This window comes from Pituophis catenifer, unplaced genomic scaffold (genome assembly GCF_029215685.1).
Source record: "Pituophis catenifer annectens isolate HBS135680 unplaced genomic scaffold, rPitCat1.0.hap2 SCAF_2, whole genome shotgun sequence".
In the NCBI taxonomy this organism is placed as follows: Eukaryota; Metazoa; Chordata; class Lepidosauria; order Squamata; family Colubridae; genus Pituophis; species Pituophis catenifer.
The window spans coordinates 163,933,993-163,954,285 of NW_027256882.1; positions in this window are offsets into that span (position 1 = coordinate 163,933,993).

Sequence of the window (20,293 nt, forward strand, 5' to 3'; positions counted from 1 at the left end):
ACCTCTCTAGAGTGATGTACACATTTAAAGCCATTTTAAAAAGAAGAAATCACAGTGGGAAAGCATAAATGCATGCTCAATAAAATGCCCATTTCCAAAGAAGAGGCTTTTCATTAGAGGATAAGCATGGCTTCCTTTCATTTTTGCAAGTTGTAATAGAATGCGATGACCATAAATCTTTCTTCTTTTCCTAACTAGCAGATTACAGTGGACTGCCTACTCCGTCCCATGAAATGATATATTTATGCTCACCAGAAAAGCTATTTTAATAGAGGCAACAGTGCAAAACAAAGAAACCACTTTGGTGTATTGTAATGGTTAGGGTGCTGTAATAGAAAATGGGAGACTGGGAGTTTTAGTTCTTCCGTAAGGACAAAAGCTGGCTAGGTGACTTTGGGCCATCTGGTTTCTCTCAGTCCGATCCTCTTCACAAGATGGGCGCCTTATGTAATATGCCTTGAATTGTACCAAATAAATCTGTTATTGAATAAGAAAACATTTTACTTCTGCATATTTTAATGGAACAATACTGAAAATTATATTTTCACTGGAGGAGTACACAAAAAAATGGAACAGAGCAACATTTGTACCCACTGATGTAGGTACACTGATGTAGGTATAGAGCTGAGGTGGTGCAGTGGTTAAAGTGCAGCACTGCAGGCTACTTCAGATGACTGCTAGCTGCAGTTCGGCAGTTCAAATCTCACTGGCTCAAGATTGACTTAGCCTTCCATTCTTCTGAGATCGGTAAAATGAGGACCCAGACTGTTGGGGGCAATATACTGACCCTGTAAACCACTTAGAGAGGGTTGTAAAAGCACTATGAAGCGGTATATAAGTCTAAGTGCTATTGCTATTGCTACACACAGGTATTCTGAGTTAGGGGATTTTCTCCCATGGTGCAGTCTTAAGTTTTTGGTTAGTGATGAGGGCGGGGCCAACTGTTCAAGCAAAGCCACCAGGGAGGTTGTTTCTTGCTGACCAACATGTTATCCTTTTTGTGCGATGCACAGCTATACAAATTTTCTAAATAAATAAATAAATATTCAAAAATGAACTTTAAAAATGCTACCCAAATCATTTTCATGCACTTCACATACAGCCTGAGCTGCTTTGCTTTTCATGTGGCTTTTTAATTAAGCCTCTTAAGTCTTGATTTGATGAGAGTCGTGAATGGCCTGGAGATTGATTTATTTTAGGGATTTGTGTCCCATCTTTCTACCTGAAAAGGGTGATGTACAAAAATAAGCATTTCTTTTTTTAAACACACTTTAAAAAATACAATTCAAAGGAATTGTATAAAGAACATATAAAGCCAAACATTCATTCATATGGACTGGTTTCAATTATTATCAGAAAGAAAGAAAAAACTTAAAGGGATCAAGTCTTGATCATCTTTCTAAACAAGAATGAAGATACAATACAATGCCCAAGGAAGCCTTTACTTTAAACATTTTGGTCACCTATTAGTATTGTGCTATTAATCCTGGTTTCAGAACCAGTTTGGTGCAGTGGTTAAAGGCAGTAGCCTTGAAACTGGGAGACTGAGCTTGGTCCCACCAGCTGGTTGGCCTTGGGCCAGTCACTTTCTCTCAGCCCTGGGAAGCAGGCAAGGGCAAACCATTTCTGAAAATGTCTATGGAGATTCTCAGTCATCCAGGTCATGATTGTCCCAAAGGTGCTTTTTTCAAGAGGCAACTGGACTTTCTGGTTTTTCTTTGAAGATGTTTCGCTTCTCATCCAAGAAGCTGGATGGATGACCCTACCATCCAATCAGAGCTGAAGAAGCTTCTTGGGTGAGAAGCGAAACGACTTCAAAGAAAAACCAGAAAGTCCAGTTGCCTCTTGAAAAAAGCACCTTTGGGACATTTCTGAAAATCTTGCCCAGAAAACTGCAGGGACAATCCAGGCAATCATCAGGAGCAAACTTGATCTGAAATCACAAATAAAACAAACAGATTCCTAGTTTAGATGCAGAATGGAGTTAGTGCCGATGCAGCGACTGCCAAAACAGCACAACAGCAATAATAGTCATACATAAATAATATGGTAAGTGGATGATAAATAATCCATTCCCCAAAAAACAAAAGCCACACCAAAGTAAAATAAATAAATACAGTAAAGGGCAATACAATACAATAAAAATAATAAAGAAAAAAACCCCAGCTTTCTCGAGAGCCCAATCAATTGTGCTAGAGCAAACTGACCCCCAGAAGGGCTGGTGAACAATGGCTACTAGATTTAGTTAGTGTTTAGAGGCTCAGATGGATAGCAGCTGCAACCAGAAAGGTCCAGTGTAAAAGCAGAATTTCTTAGATAGAGTATTGATTTTCCTCCATGTGCCCATAAACCAGCAACACATTGGATGTCCGGGGGAGGAGGGGCGACAGGGGATAGGGGAAAAAAATCTTTCTATATAAAATTAATTCGGAGATCAAAGCCTGCATGCCACTTTGCTTTCCCTACCTCTGTCCAGCCATGGAATTCATCTGTGAAGAAAGGAAGGAATAGAATAGAAAGAATAGAAGACCGGTAAGATCCCCCAGAGTTGGTCTCCTCCGGGTCCCGTCAGCTAAACAATGCCGGCTGGCGGGCCTGCAGGGGAGGGCCTTCTCTGTGGCTGCCCCAGCTCTCTGGAACCAGTTACCTCCTGAGGTCCGGACCATCCCCACTCGGGGATGGTCTTCAGCCGGTGAAGACCTGGCTTTTCCGGCAGGCCTGGGGCCGTTGATCTCGCTCTTGCGATCCGGCGAGATCTGGCCATGAATGGTGTGAATGAGTTTTTAATGTTTTTAATGTTTTTACTTCTTAAATGTTTTTTATAATGATTTTAAATGCATTGTGAGCCGCCCTGAGTCTTCGGAGAGGGGCAGCATACAAATTGAATTACTAAATAAATAAGAATAAATAATAAAAATCAGACGAGGTGAGAAGGAGCTTTGGGTTTTTTTGGGGGGGGGAGGCATTATGCATTGTATCCCCCATTTTTAATTACACTCTTCCCCTAGTTTGACAAAAGCAAAAGAGACAAAGCTGAGTCCATTACATCAGGAGCATGTGTGGTGTAGTGGTGGAGGCGTTGGACTAGGCCTGGGTTCAAGTCCCCGCTAGCCACAAAAACTCCCTTGGTGATTTTGAGCCAGTCATTCTCTGTTGGCTCAAGGTACGTCCCAAGAGTGTTATTCCCTAAATGAGAGGAAGGAATGCTCAGCTTCTAGATGCAAATGGTGGGATATAAATTTAATAAAGCACAAATTAGATCACAGTTGTGGGCGGAGCTGGAATTGTCAGTCTTATTTGAGTCAAGGGAGTGGCTTTAAGGAGCAAAATGGGGGCTTTACACACTTACGTGGCAAAATAAAATAAAAATCATGAAACTGCAAATCAGATTTTTTTTTTTAACCAGGTTTGGTCAGAGAAGCTCTCTGGACTATAAAAATGGGAATGGGGGGGAGGGATGTCTACCATAGATCTGAGCTCCCCTCCCCTCCAATAGCAACTCCCTTCCTATGTCTAGAAGGATGACATTTAGCTGAAGATTGTATCTTGAGCAATTTCAACTGAACTTATGACGGTGGAGTAGAATATGGGGAAGACATACAATAAGAGGAGGTTAGGTGCTTCAGAGAACATCACCAAAGAAATTTGACTCTCAAGATGAGCAAGGTGAGTCTAACTGGACCAAGTTCATGATTGTCCAGGCAAGGTAATTTCAAATATCAGGATGCAAATGTTGGACTTAAAGAGTGAGTATGCCACTGTACAGTTCAAAACTGGAAACAATATTTTCTTTTCCTAGAAGAAACTGCATTTCCTCAGAGACACACCTTCAGGAGCTTATGTTGGCCATGAGTAGGCCAGAGCCCTCCTTTTTCTTTTGAAAGCATCAAACCATCACATTTTTTACCTCTCTTTCTAAAAATGTTTTGAAAGATACAAAAATCCAGTACCCTCCCATTCTATCCATTATTTATCTTTTCTTTTGTTTTTCCTGTCTTCTCTTCATTTCATCCCCTCTGTTACTCTACTTTACCTCCCATCTTTAAAGACTTGCCACCTCATCATATTTCTCTGAACTGCAACAATTTAGCTGTTGATTTACCATGAGACAGGAAACAGCATCTGTGAAATCAGCAATAAGGACAGATGAAGTGAAGTATTTACAGCAGTTTTCTTAGCTGCGGCTCATACTTAGCCTGTTTTTCTGTCTCTTTGTAAGTCAGCTTCTACTTTTGAAGTGTCAACAAAACATAATGAATAATTGAGGAGGGGGTCTTTCTTTCTTTCTTTCTTTCTTTCTTTCTTTCTTTCTTTCTTTCTTTCTTTCTTTCTTTCCCTCCTTCCTTCCTTCTTTCATTTATAACAGAACAATTGCATTACAATTTTTTACAGCAAAATCACGACATTATGAATAAAATCACAGATGAAGTGTTTACTCTAATAGAAATGAGAAACTCAGCAACAGTTAGGAAATAATTCATTTCTAGTCATCCAACTGCCCTGAACAAAAGCCACTGTGGTTTCACAAGTAGGAAGCTTTTAATTAAAGATATAATAGCATCTAGAAAAACTTCAGTTATAGTTTGACTAGTTATACTTGGCAGGTTAGTAGTGCAACTGCAGTATATAAAACACTTATACCGTATATCTATTCTTAAAAAAAGCATGGAATGTTTGCAGAAGAATGAAACTATATGACAATGATGTCATCTGGAATACACAGTGAATTAATGTGTCATCTGGAATACACACTGAATTAATGTGTAATTAATATAGGATACCAATTACCAAGAAAGATATAATTATGCAGAACATACTCTCTTAGTTTCCTTTGTTACAGAGTTTATTTCGGCTGCATGCTGCTTTTAGTGTTCAGCAAGCCTGTGCCATAATTTTTCTTTTAAATAATTGTGAAAAAAAGTGCTAGGATATTTTTCTTGGATTTTTGTAGTATTGAAGGATATTGTCTTAGGTACATTTGAAAGGAGGGGATATGGGGGTCGCATTTATACTGAAAGAGTACGAGGGAGGCAGTCTTGTCAAACACAAATATAGGAAAGAATTAAGATGTTCATTTATTTATTAGTTCCCTATTAGGCACCTATTTCAAGTGATCTTTTAAAAAAATAATTTGCATGCATGAAATTTTACTTCCTTGCATGAATCATTTGGCAAAGTGCTATGTTTGTTTGTTTTTTTTGCCATTATTTATTAATTAATGGGGTCACCAATAAATGCTTTGCAAACAAATCTGTAGGTTAGCTTTATACTGTGTGGTGGCACAGAGATGAAACAGCATATACCCATAATATGCTCTGTACAGTTTTCATGTTCTATCCAACAGCCTATCTACACATTTGATCCACACATTTGCTTGGCCCATTGCCAATATGGGACACCCATTGCTTCCTCAGCTCAGAAATGGGTGACAATGCTCCCAATGTCCATATTCTCCAGGTTTCTCCATCTCAGCTGCCTTAAACCCTTCACAATGAATAATCTCCAGTATATCCTTCCATTCTAGCAGCAGATGCAGCTCTGATTGGCTGCAGTATCTGCCCCACCCTTACTCCTTCAGTGCTGACTGGCTGATTGCTGATTAGCTCCTGTGTGGACCAATCAACCAGTAGCTATTTTCTCCACTGATGGGCTGCTACCATTTTTAAAAATAGTTTTGCAGTTCATCCCACAATGGTGGTTAAATCAAGAAACTGTCCCAGAATCTGGCACTCCATTCACCCCTAACTTTTCCCTATGGATATTTTTCAGTTTCTGCCCAAGCTCGGTGAAGCAAGCTCCCTTTGCTTTCTTAACCCCTCCTGACAGAAATACAAAGCTCCCCTTCTCTTTATTTTTTTAAAATAACTTTATTTTGCCACACAGGAACATCGCTTCTTTGTTTCTACAAAGCTGTGCTATCCATTCCTCCTCTTTCCACGACCCAGTTGAGAAGCAAGAATGAAAGAACAATTGCTCTTTATTGTTTTGATTACAGCAGGACAAGAGCAAAGATGGTGCCATAAAGGCCTGGGGTGCTGTGGGAGAATCTGCCTTAATGTCAGTTGAGACAATGTGGAAAGAGGGTTATGCAAACATCTGGTAATCTGCATGCAAACATCTGGAAAAACAAAGGAAAGATGAAGCCTTTCATCTAGTGAGGAGGGAACAATCCCTGCAAGGAAAAAGGAGATACTGGTAGATTGGCTCACACAAAAACCAGCAGCCAGTGAGGCTTAATTTTTATTTTGTTGTGGGGTAGCCTTAATTTAGACTGAGCGCCAGTCTCGCCCTATTGCCAATCCCCTGCAAACCAGACCAGAATTTGTAAAGTTCGCTTTAAAAACAATCTGGAACAATATAAGATACAGGTAGTCCTTGATTTATATAACCATTCATTTAGTGACCAAAGTTTCAACAGTATTTTAAAAAGTGACTTATGACTTTTTTTCTCACACATACGACTGTTGAAGCCTCCCCATGATCACGTGATCAAAATTAAGATACTTGGCAACTGTCATGTATTTATGATGTTTGCAATACCCCGGGGTCATGGGGGTCAATATGCTCTCACAGAGAGGGCCTCCTCAGGGTGCTGTCGGTCAAGCAATGTCGGCTGGCGGCCCCCAGGGGGAGAGCCTTCTCTGTGGGAGCACCCGCCCTCTGGAACGAGCTACCTCCCGGAATACGGCTGATTCCGGATCTCCACACTTTCCGTAAGGCCCTGAAGACGTTTTTATTTCAGCAAGCCGGCCTGGCCTGAATAGGTTTTATGGATTAGTTTTTTAATTGTATAGCTAGGGGTTTTAAATTGGGAGGCCGATTAATTTAATTTATTTTTAATTATCTTAACTTTTATATTGTATGTTATTTTAATTCTCGGCTGTTCACCGCCCTGAGTCCCTTCGGGAAGAAGGGCGGGATATAAATTCAATAAATAAATAAATAAAATCACCTTTTGAAACCTTCTGATCAGTGACGTCAATGGGGAAGCCAGATTCACTTAACAACTCTGTTACTAACTTAATGAATCGTGGCAGGAAAGGTTGTAAAAAGGGGAAAAACTCAACTATTTTGCTTAGCAATAGAAATTATCAGCTCAGTTATGGTCAAGGACTTGCCTGTACAAACAACTTAAGCTGCAGTTTCTAACTATTCCAACTTGAAAATGTTCATTTGTCTTATCTGTCTAGTAGCTAGGATTGGTTTGAAGGGGGAAAACCCCCATATGACTTCTCTCCCTATTTTTTTTTCTAGCTAAGAGAAAATGCCCAGGCCCTCTACTTCTTTGGCCCCACCTCCACCCCAAATTTGGAGCTAATTATAATCCTGTCTATCTGTGGTTGTCTCATTTTGTAATTGTCAAAATATATGTATCTATATATCCATACTCCTTAAGGAGCCATGCATTTCTTGCGCCACAAAACCTCTGAAGGAGCTCTTTAGAAATTCATAAAATCCAGGTGAGTGATCCCCACAGTAAGGATAAATCATCCTGCCTCTGGATCCTCCGTGACCACGTCTGAAGCTTGTTTAGTTCTATTCCCTTTTTCCTTTCCCTAATAAGTCTAAGTTTGGGGAAATTTTCATGTCTCCAATGAAAGAACCCTTATCTTCATTGTTGCCACTAACAGAGAAAAATGGGAAGGGTGTCTTCTCTGCGTAGAAGTCGTCCAGGGGTGGCTGTGAGGGACAGCGTAGCAGTTTTCCATCATTTGAAAGTAAACCTTTTGATAGATTAATGCTTGTGCGTCATTTGCCATTTAGGACGCAATTATTATTTTTATTTATTTATATCCCATATTTATATCTTTGTTATTATTTTGTTAAATAACACAAAACAGCCAACATACCTAATATTCCTTCCTCTTTCCTTTTTTCCTCACCACAACAACCCTGTGAGGTAGTTTGGGCTGAGAGAGAGTGATTGGCCCAAAGGCACCCAGGCAGCTTTCATCCGTAAGACAAGACTAGAACTCACCGTTTCCTAGTTTCTAGTTTGGTGTCTTAACCACTAGACCAAACTGGCTCTCTTGTAGCAATTGTCTGAAAAGTTGGCATACTTATTCTTTTCCAAAGAGCAGGAAAAAGGCCCAGAGCTATCTTTACAGGCTGCTTCTGACCAGCTAGGATGGTCAATATTTCTATTGGCTCAACTGAAATGCCTTTTACAGCAAACAGACTCTGAACAGCTGAACTTTCTTCCCACCCTCACTTTGTCCTCATGCCAAGAAAGCTTTATCTTCTTCACTTTTCTGCCTCTGCTCTTCTAAAGGGAAACAGTCCTAGCCATTTCCTTTTTTCCCTCCCCTTTCTTTGGTTACCACAATCCCCTGTCTGTACATTGGAGTGGGGCAATATATTTTCTTTTTTATTAAGCATCTATAGACCGCAGTATTTAGAACAATATTGTAAATTTTTCTTTCTCCATCAAAAATGCACCTAGCCTGGCTTAGAAGAAAGAAGTGATCCGTGAATGACAGGATGAATGTTTTGAGTTTGTAAATCTCCATCTGTGAGATTTCCCCCCCCCACTCCCGAACTTGGGGAGGGAGGGGTAAATATGTAAATCTTGGATAGATTTATTGGAAGGAGGGTAAGAAAGCACACAAAGATATGCCGGTAATAGCATCAGTGAGACATTGTTGGCTGCTGTGTCAAACTTTGGCACCCGTATTTTCTTTGAAACAGATGTTGGAAAAAAAATCTGAACTGCAGAAGGAACGGTTGAAGAATGATTTGAGGGCTTGGAAAAAGCCAAGCTGTAATGGGATCACAGGATCACAGTCCTTTCAGCTTGTCAAAGAAGTGACATGATTGCTACGTGTAATTTACCTTTATGAGGAGTGTGTGGTGGATGCTGGATGCCTTTTAGAAGAGGGCAAAAATGTAGCACTATATCACACAGAGCCTCGTGTTAAAGTTGGAGGAACTCATGTTTCTAATGAGGAGGATGACTGAGCACTGAGGCAGACTGCCCAAGGTGGCATCTTCACTTTCACTTCCCATCACAACACAAGAACAGTTTTTTCCCGAACGCCATCACTCTGCTAAACAAATAATTCCCTCAACACTGTCAAACTAGTTACTAAGTCTGCATTATTATTAATCTTTTCATCATTCCTATTACCCATCTCCTCCCACTTATGACTGTATGACTGTAACCTTGTTGCTTAAGATTTATATTGACTGTTTCCTAAATATGATTTGATTGCTTATTTGTACCCTATGACTATCATTAAGTGTTGTACCTTATGATTCTTAATGAATGTATCTTGTCTTTTTATGTACACTGAGAGCATATGCACCAAAGACAAATTCCTTGTGTGTCCAATCACACTTGGCCAATAAAGAATTCTATTCTATTCTATTCTATTCTATTCTATTCTATTCTATTCTATTCTATTCTAGTCTAGTCTAGTCTAGTCTAGTCTAGTCTAGTCTAGTCTATTCTAACAGAGCAAATCAGAAGCAACTGACAGGAAGAGGCCAATTGAAACACCCAAAGTCTCAGTATCCTCGCAACGTTTCTATAGACTCAGGCAAAATCACCTAGCACTGTGAGACCTGAATTCTGGCTCATCCTAGCTCTTATCTTCCCAGTATAACCATGTAAACATAGTCCTCGACTTACAACAGTTCATTTCGTGACCATTCAAAGTTACAACAGCACTGAAAAAAGTGACTTACGACTGTTTCTCGCACTTAAGACCATTGCAGCATCCCCATGGTCACCTGATCAAAATTCAGATTTTTTTTTTTTTTTGCTTTACTTTATATGCCTTTTCCGGAGACTCAGGGTGGCTTACAATGCGTTAAGCAGTAGCCTTCATACTTTTGTATATTTTATACAAAGTCAGTTTATTGCCGCCACAATCTGGGTCCTCATTTTACCTACCTTTGAAAGGATGGAAGGCTGAGTCAACCTTGAGCCTGGTGAGATTTGAACTTGCAGTAATTGATTCATATTTATGACCTTTGCTCTGTCCCAGGATCATGAGATCACCTTTTGCGACCTTCTGACAAGCAAAGTCAATGGGGAAGCCAGATTTACTTAACAACTGTGTTACTAACTTAACAACTACAGTGATTCACTTGACAACTGTGGCAAGAAAGGCCATAAAATGGGACAAAATTCACTTAACATATTCTTATTTAGCAACAGAAATGTTGGGCTGAATTGTGGTCATAAGTCGAGGACTACCTGAATCTCCCATGCCTATACACATACATATACATGAATGCATGCACACATGCTAGAGAGCTACATATACACACTCATGCACATAATATTCACACATTATATATATATTTTTGTTGCAATCATCATTGGCATCACAGACAGTTTGAAAAACAATTTTAGAATTACTGCAGAGACTGGAGATAAGTATGACCACAATAATATGTGGTCCAATAAAATGGACCCGCTGGCTTTTGGTCAACATGTAGGACATTTGAAAGGCTGCCTGGTCTTCTTAGATCACAAGAATGTCTATGTTTAATTACAGGAAAAAAAAGGCAGCCATACCACTCCTGCTGTCTTTAAACAACTGCACCCTGATTCTACTTTTTAAGAAATATTAGCACTGGTTGACCCAAGGAGCAAGATGGGCTTCAAGTGTTAGGAACTTCACAGGCTTGTGATAGTTCCTTTAGAAAATGGATCTTTGCAGAACAAACTGCTTCTTCACTCATCCGGTCCCATTACGAGACACAACATACTTTCAAAGCTGCACTTCTAAAAATGCAGTTTGTTGAAACATACATGTCACCACATTACTTGGCTGAGATTATTATATTTTTATCAGTTTCAGCTGGTGAACAGCTGAAGGCCCTGCACTTGGCAGTTTATGCGTTTTTATTTTAGGCTGAGAATTGGTTTCTAACCCAACCATGAGCTTCATGGTTGATTGGAAGCCAAGTTCATCGCTATCCACTGTACATCTCAGGCAATGTTTAAAGTATCGTAGCTCCTAGTGACATAGAAAGCATACGCTGTTCCTCTCTTTAGAACCTCAAAAATGAATGTACGTGGCTCTCTAGCTCACCTGGAGTGATATAGCACACTCCAAACAACACTAAGTTTCCAACACAATCACAACACAATGCAATTCTTGACATTAGGAATGCAGTGAAAGTAGGTTTATTTGACAATGTTCATTTATTTATCTGCCAGTCTGATCCAGTCGGATTCTAGGTTGGGATGTATGTTGCAAGGAGAGGACAACATTTCTTTTGTCCTTGAAACACAAGTTAATGGTATCAGATTATCTATTAGGCAACCATTGTTTCTGTTATTAGTTGCCACTGAAGAGGTAAGGAGATAACATAAAACCTGATGATCCTGGGATGTTTTTGCAACTTGGCAAGCTTTTCAGAAGTGTCTGCCCTTGCCTCCTCCTTAGGGCTGATAGAATGACTGGCCCTAAGCTATCTGCTGGCTTTGTGTCCAAGGTGGGACTAGAACACAAGGTCTATCCGTTTCTAGCCTGGTGCCTTTTACCGCTGCATCAAATTGACTTTCATAAACAATAATAGATAATAATAGTATCCTGCATGTTGCATAAACCAGGCTTTTTTTCAAACTTGTGGCCTCTGGGTATGACTGGATCTTAATTCCAGGCTCAAAAAATATTCTGTGATATCTTAGCAATAAACAAATGCATTTTCATATCAACGTCCAAGGATTAAGCCTGCTGCAAATGAGTGAAGGAAATAGGGCAAGACTGAGTTGAGGATTAGGGCCCAATACAGACAGCAGAGCTGGAGTTTTTGGAAATTAAGCATAATTCTGGGGCATCAGTTTGGAGATGACTGCTATAGATTCTAAACCAATGTTTCACATAGATATGTGACACAGATATTGACAGTTTTGTTGTTGTATTACTTCAAAATTCAGTGGCTGCAGAAGAGAGAGGGAACAGGATGGAATCTATCAACTAAATAGTGTACTTAAATCAGGGAAAGATGTATTTGAATTTTTGAGTAATACTTGCTTAGATTTTACCATCTACTAAATAAAAATAAAGCAAAACATGGAGGTTTTGTTGAGACACCAAGAAATGCAATGGGATTGATTCTTCTTCAGGGGAATCCTTGCTTGTGGTTCCTTGCTCAGGCAAGGCGTGTTTAAATAGTTCTGTAAATTATGCCAGTAATTCCAAAAGCAAAGAACCAAGGTGTCAATAAGGTATGTACATGTCTCCTGCTGTAATAAATGGGGAATAAAGCCTTTATTGGATTGAGTTCACATTCTCTGTAGAATGAAGCATCTAGCCTCATCCAAGAAATATCCCTTGGATGAAGTAACACATTCTTTCTTTCCCTATCACAAGGTAGGAGACTTACACATCTGAAATGGATGAAAGAAACAATATAATCTACCAAATCAACGGTAAGCATTGCAACCAATTCTACGTGGGACAAACATCACGTCAGATAAAAACCAGGATCCATGAACACCGGCTGGCAGTCAAATGCCATGATCCCAAATCCTTAATCTCTAATCACATTGACACCAATCAGCACCAGTTTGATTGGAGCAACACAAAAATCATCGGCCACGCTACCACCCGCCACGCTCGTGAGTTCCTCCTGGCACTCCACAAGCAATTCCATCAACAGATACAGTGACCTGCAACCAGCCTACGAACCCCTCAGAACCCAAATCAATTGCACAACCAACCAGAGACAGCTCTGACTCTCAACCAACCCATGCAACTTCCCCACACCAGCAGTTCACCTCCCAAGAGTCTGACCTGATGTAACCTCCCTATCACAAGACCTGTCACACTGATGACTCACACCTGACCCATCAGAAGACCCTCAATTGACACACCCACACCTTAAGCCCTTATAAACAGAAAAACACTGACACTGGCATCCCTTAAACTCTGCTGAAGATGTTACCTAGCCTGGTAATGAAATGTTTGGAAACCAACCCACAAGCTCGGAGGACTAGCCTTCACCCTCATCCTATACCCTAGCTACAGATATTTGCCACTATTACAAACTTACACAACTGTTGGCCTTAGCCTATGCAATTGTTTGGATACAATTCTAAAAAGGTGTGAAAGGCAACCACAGAAATCATGGAGAAAGATACAGCTGCTTTAAAGAGTTGCAGACAGGCCCTGCAAACATATCACTGGGCACTACAAAACACCTTTTTTTGGCATTAAAGGGAAGATGCTGCATAGCTCTAGTCCTTTCCCCATATTGGTAAATAGCAATGCATCCTTTCTTGCAACAATGAAAATTCTCTCTAAACTGGGTGAGTTTTCTACTGGGTAGCCTCTCCAGGGTTTTAAAAAATAGGGCTCTCGGAAAGGGCAGGAGAATACACTTCAGCGCAATCATTGAGGCTCGCTCTGGAGCCCTGTCTCTTTAAAAGCAACCTTTGGAAAGGAGGTGCTGATGTCAGAAGATTAAAGAGTTGCTCTGATGGAGATGGATGTTAATGGAAGTGGTTCACTAAGTGGCTGGCGCTGAGCGCAGCCCAGAGGGCAACGACATGCTGAATCCGTCATGATAACAGCCTTGCCAGCCTGTTTGTAAATCACCCAATCACCCGCTTTTCCAGAAGTAACCTCCCCACCAGATCAGGAATCACTGCCCTATACTTGGGCCTAGGCCCAGCTTTTGCATGCAGTGACTGGCAGGGAAGCCATTCAGCAATTATACGTCAGTCTTTGTAATTATTTTGCTGGAAATAGTCCATTTAGGATTCTTCATATTAGGCTAGTTATTCTTCGCAGAGGTCATTGGGGGAATTATGACAATTGAGGGCATAAATCACATGAGAAGATAGGTGGGTGTTGGGTTGCTCTTATGAGGTTCTCCCAGGAAGTTGCCAGGGTAGATAGGAATGCAGACTTCGAGAATATCTTTGAAAATATCTTGGTTGGGATTTTAAAGATTTAGTTGTCTTCTTGAACTGACAGACAAAAGGTTTTGTATTACCAGCACCAGACAATTAATAGCACTATGCATAGCATACTAAAAACTCATAGAATTAATCTTCCCAGGCCCTCGGGTAGAGCCATGCAAATCCCACTCCTGATGTTGTCTTCAACCAATTGCCAGTGTCATGTTCTGAACCGTGTCCATGGCAAGGGAAGAGGAATAGCACTATTGCAAAATTGGAACAGATAAAAAATGGCATGAAGCTGCCTCTGCTGTAGTGGGCTGGAAATGAGGGAAAGAGAATATTATGATTAAGAAAAAGCATTTACTAGGTTATGTTTGTGCTACGGTTCGAGATCTGTCCCTTTGCCTGTGAGTACCACACTGACACTTTCCTCCAATACTGACTAAAATAATAGCAAATTTAATTTGATTTTTTTAAAAAATCCCAAAATCTCCCTAAGTGTAATGGATTTAAGTCTTTATAAAAAAGATTTAAGGGTGCATGTTTGTATCAATTAAGGGGACATGAGAATAAACCTTCTGAACACAGCCCTGCAAGAGAACTTTCACAGTATTTCCACCCTTTATATTTTATTTATTTATTTAATTTAATTTATATGCTGCCCATCTTACTGTTGCAGTGACTCTGGGTGGATTTTATGTGATAATTAGCTTGGATGACTGATGTCTTTGCTCTCATTCACTTTGGCCCTAAGACAGCTGGTCTATCCATCATTTTCTCACATCAACTTGGTGTCTCCGCTTTGTTTTTCACTGGTTGGTCTTTCTTTCTCATTTCTCCCAGAATGGCAGGCATGTTGCAAAAATAACAGTACACTTGAATCAGCAGTTCTCCATGGCTGGTGCTTTGCTTCACACCATGCCCTTAAATCACATATTTAAAAAAACAAATCAGCACCTAAGATCAACTTCCCAGGACTCCCTGAAGCCTGTAGGCCTTGAACATTGCCCCATGGCTGCTGCTTTTTAAAACAGTCTTAAGTCTGTGCTTTGAACAGCAGCTTGACAGAGAAGTTTAGCAAATTAAACTTTTCTTGCTATCCCATGTCCCATTCGCCCTACTATGAATAACAGGGAAGTTTCTTCTGCCTTTTTGTTGTTCAGTCGCTAAGTCATGTCCAATTCTTTGCAACCCCAGCAGTGGTGGATTTCAAATTTTTTTACTACCAGTTCTGTGGGCGTCGCTTGGTGGGCATGGCATGGCATGGCATGGCTTGGTGGGCGTAGCTTGGTGGGCATGGCAGGGGAAGGATTCTGTAAAATCTCCATTCCCCCCCCAATCCAGGGGAAGGTTACTGCAAAACCTCCATTTCCTCTCGATCAGCTGGGACGGGAGGCAAGGCCAGTCAGAATTTTTACTACCGGTTCTCTGAAGTACTCAAACTTTCCACTACCGATTCTCCAGAACTGGTCAGAACCTGCTGAAACCCACCTCTGAACCCCAGGAACCACAGCATGCCAGGCCCCCCTGTTCTCCACTAGTTCCCAGAGTTTGCCAAATTCATGTATGTTGCGTTAATGACACTATCTAATCATCTCTTCCTCTGCCGTCCCTTTCTCCTTCTGCCTCCAATCTTCCCAATCTCAGGGTCTTTTCCAATGAATCCTCTTTTCTCATTAGGTGACCAAAGAATTTGAGCTTCAGCTTCAGTATCTGTCTTTCTCCTCTACTTACAATGTACAAATCAGGTAACGCCTTCAGCCCAGGAGTGACTTTGATTTCTTTTTATTCATTCTATTTCTATACAGACAAATCAATAAAGGCTTTACTGCGCCCTCTTCTGAGTCTCTGATTAAGTTTAGATAGTTGCTTAACCCACCATCTCACAAATTGCAGATCTGCATAAAATCCACATATGCTGTTTTACAGAAATGGCTGTAAATCAAGAAATTATTAGTGCAGTTTCAGCCCAACATACAATACTGTTCTTCATTATGGAGAAGGTTATGACCGAGTGACCTGCATGTCTGCCCCATTTGAGGCGTCTTCAAAAGCCTACTTTGTTCTTCTTTCTTAGGGCTCTTTATGTTTAAATCAAAGTTGGATGGTCCAAAGGTTCACACAGAGGGCTGTCTCCTATAATTTAGGACACAATTCATATTTAAGATGGCGTCTATTCTAGTTGGAGGGAGTCAGTTTAAAATGGAAGTTAATTTGCACATTAAAGAAGGTTTTCCTGCTACTTCAGAGTTCGTAAAAAAGCACTTTTACTGAGGTTAAGACCATATGTAAATATGTTTACAGTGTTTGTTTGATTAGCTGGTTTTGCCAAAAACAAGCTTTACTAAAGATTGCATCCACAGGCACATGTACTCATGACCTTATTCACACACAAACAAAAATTAGAAAGGGATGGGCTATCTTTAAAAAAATAAAAATAAAACAAAAATAAACATATTAAAATTTATGGGGTAATAAATCAACATGACAGAAACTCGGTACATTCAAAGAAGGAGGGAGAAACGCAAAAAGGCAATATTTAATTACTTTAGTTCCCAGGTGTATACATGTATGTGTGTATCTGGAACATGAATACCTCATTCCTCAGCCAGAAAATCTTCCATATCAATTTACAGACTGAATAACAACCAAAACAAATATTAAGAAGGTCCCAGTACTGAGGCAAATCAAAAGACACCCTGCTCAACTCACAGAACTGTGGAAAGGAATGAGGAGGAGAGGAAAAACAAACAAACCAAACCAGCAGACTCAAACACCAATATGAATGCTTTTAAGTTTTTATAATAACCCACTGGCCTCTAAGTGGGCACTACAATGCACCACAAGAGCTAGGGTTGCCAGGTCTGCTTCCAAAAAATAGCGGACAACCGGGGGGGGGGGGGGGGTTAAGTAGTAAAAAAATATAAAAAAAATTACAATTAAATTATATATTTTCTTACAAACATTTTAACACGTATTAAAATAATCACTTCAAAACTTTACTTAAAATTCAAAACATCAAATATATTATAATATGTAAAATATTAAATTACATTTTACTTTGCTGTCGTGTGTATTTTTTATTTGACTGCGCAGCTTTGATCAATTCTTTGTGTTTAAGGAATAATTCTTTAATTTCAGTACAACGTTGAGAAATATTAAAAAATATACAAAGTTCACTTCGAACTGATGGTACAAACAGTCGGTTACGTTCATCAGTCCACAAATTTCCCATGACGCTGAAAATTCGTTCAATGTTTGCATTTGATACCGGAATTGATGCACAATACTGGAACAGTTTCAGTAAACTCGGAGCTGGCTCTTTCTTGAAAAAGTATGTCCACTTATCAAGGGATGAATCGCCCTGCAGATGAACATAAACTTCTTCTAAGGCAGAAATTTCATCGAAGAGAGTGTTGGGTGGAAGTTCTTCTTGCCATGGTGCTAATAACCAGATGTTCGTCATTTCTTCTAAAGTTGGAGGATTATTGCGATCAATTAGATTGAAACAAATTAGCATCTCATATACTGAATCGGTGAAATTATACCACTTTTCTAGGTACGCAATGGCTCTTTGATACACGTTGATGGCTTCTTTCTTGAACTTTTGCACGGCATTCTCAGGCAAATGTTTTTTACGTAAGGCAAATAAAACTTTCATTCCAAAAAACTGCTCATCATATTTTTTTTGCAAAGAATCACGCAACTTACACATGATAATGTGAAGATCACATGCAAGAATTTTCTTGCTTTCCAGCTTCAGTAGGGTGTCTTGCATTATTGACATGAAGAAGTGCGTGAAATATAAATACAATTCTGAAACTGTTGGTTCATCGTCCTTTGCGAGTTCATTTTCCTGATCCGAAATAAGGTTCCAGATAACCTTATGGCACTCATCAGATCCAAGAGAAATAAAATACGATTTTAGAGGTATCCAGTTTAAAAGAAGTCTTTCGACTGCTTTAAACAAACTTAACCAACGTGTTGGAACATGGCGCAAAACTTCATGGAATTCTGACTCGCAAAACTTACGTACCATTTCATCATAAAGCTTTTGAATAAAAAAAAATGTCCACTATTTTGTGAAAAAAAATAGTGAACATAATGTGAAAAAAGTGGACTGTCCGCTCAAATAGTGGACACCTGGCAACCCTAAGTCAAGAACCTGGTCTTTCTCAAAGTAACTGTAGTAAGGTTCCAACTATTGCTCTTAAAACCTTGGGTTTTTGAATGTAGCTTGAATTTGTCCACTTGTTGTTATTGTTATATACTCCTTTCCTCACAAATTTATTATGTATTAGGATACTGGGAAGGCAGGATCCTGTCCCTCTGCAACTTTCTCTGTTTCAGCCAATGTAATTTAGAGCAGGAAAAATACACAATGGTTTTCTCCTTCAGCGTTTTTTTTTTTTTTTTTAAGCTTAGGTTCAGTTTTGAGGTCACAGGTGATTCTCCCACACTAGCTTTTTCTTTTGGCATTATCCACACAATCATTTATCTTGAGGAATCAGCCGATTAATACAATGATGTACTGTTTGTTTCAAACAATTGCATTCTTGATGTTCCTTATATTTCCTGTGAGGATAGGATGTGGACTACTTTACAGAGGTCAGCCCTCTGTTTCAAGGCCTGTCCAGCGCAAGTCAGGATTAAAATCAGGAACCGGAAAAAAAAACAGAGAGAAAGGGAGATCCATTCAGAATTAGCCCCTGGATGGCAAACCGAGAAGACTCAAGAGGTCAGGTGGCTACACTCTTCCCGACTGTGATGAAATCTATTGTATATCTATTTAAATCATAGCAATAATCATTGAGTCTACATCAAAAACACACTTATTAGTAGATGAAAATTCCCTGCAAAGCCATGTCATCTGATGGTGATGCACTGCCTTTTTTTAAAAAAAAAAAAGTCTTGTGTCTATCCTATTTCAAAGGAACGGTTCTGCTCTTTCTAAAAAAATATTATTTTTTGTAGCAACTGACACGTTTCCTTCACTAGGGCACTGGGCAGTACAGATGCTATTTGTGCTGTGCATGGAGAGTCCTTTATAGTGTTTTTCCATCTAGTATTTGTATTCACACTATATATAAATAAGTCATCATGATGGTGTGAATTTGGCTACTTGTGTTTGATAAAAGAAAGCATGGTTAACATATGACTTACTGGAATACACGAATTGTTTCTATTTATTACAAATCTGTTCTGCCACTTCAATGCAGACACACTTAAAATGAAGCCCTAAGGTCATTTGTTATAATTAAAACCAGCTTTTGGAATAGCTGGTTTAAGACAAGACATAAAATTGTTGAAGGACATGCATAGTCCTCGCCAACTGCCTTTTGTAAACTCTATTTTTTTAAACAAGTTCATTAGTGAAAAAATGAAACACTCTTTTTTATGAGTCCATGGATATTATGAGTAAATAGTGAAAAGACAAATCTATTTTTTGTTTTTCTTTCTTCGCTTTTTTAAAACCAGGATAAATTGACAACAGTTTTACAACTTTCCCTTTGTATCCCAAAGGAACAGGAAAAATGGTGCAGGAATGTATATTCTTTAATACAGATATTCATTGACTTATGACCACAATTGAGCCCAAAATTTCTGTTAAGTGAGACATTTGTTAAGTGAGTTTTGTCCAAATTTATGATATTTCTTGTCACAGTTAAGTGAATCACTGCAGTTGTTACATTAGTAACCTGGTTGTTAAACGAATCTTGGCTTCCCCATTGACTTTGCTTATCAGAAGTCTGCAAAAGGGGATTACATGACCCTGGGGGACATTATAAATATGAACCAGTTGCCAAGCTAAACCAAGCCTGGTTTAGCTCAACAGACAGAAGCACTGTAATTTAACACCAGCTGTCTGCAATTAAAGTAAGATCAAATCTCACCAGGCTCAAGGTTGACTCAGCCTTCCATCCTTTCTAAGGTAGGTAAATTGAGGACTCAGTTTGTGGGGGCAATAAGCTGACTTTGTATAAATATACAAAAGTATGAAGGCTATTGCTTAACACACTGTAAGCCGCCCTGAGTCTCTGGAGAAGGGTGGCATATAAATCAAATTAAAAATAAAAAATAAATTTAAAAAAAGTGTCTGAATTTTGATCACAGGACCATGGGGATGCCGCAAAGCTTGTAACTGTGAAAAAATGGTCCGAAGTCACTTATTTCAGTGCCGTTGTAACTTTGAAAGGTCAGTAAATGAAATGTTGTAAATCCAGGACTACCTGTATTCTTTCTGAATTAAGGTAAAAGTCAAAGGGAATTACCAACCACGTAGAGTCCAGATGGAACCCCAGGTCATCACTAACCTAAAGCAGAAAAGGAGATGAAATCCAGAAAGGCAGATTCATTTCCAGCTGGTTTTCAATAAAGGAGTCCAATAATTTAAGGTTTTGGTAGAAAAGCCCTAAGACCAGTGGT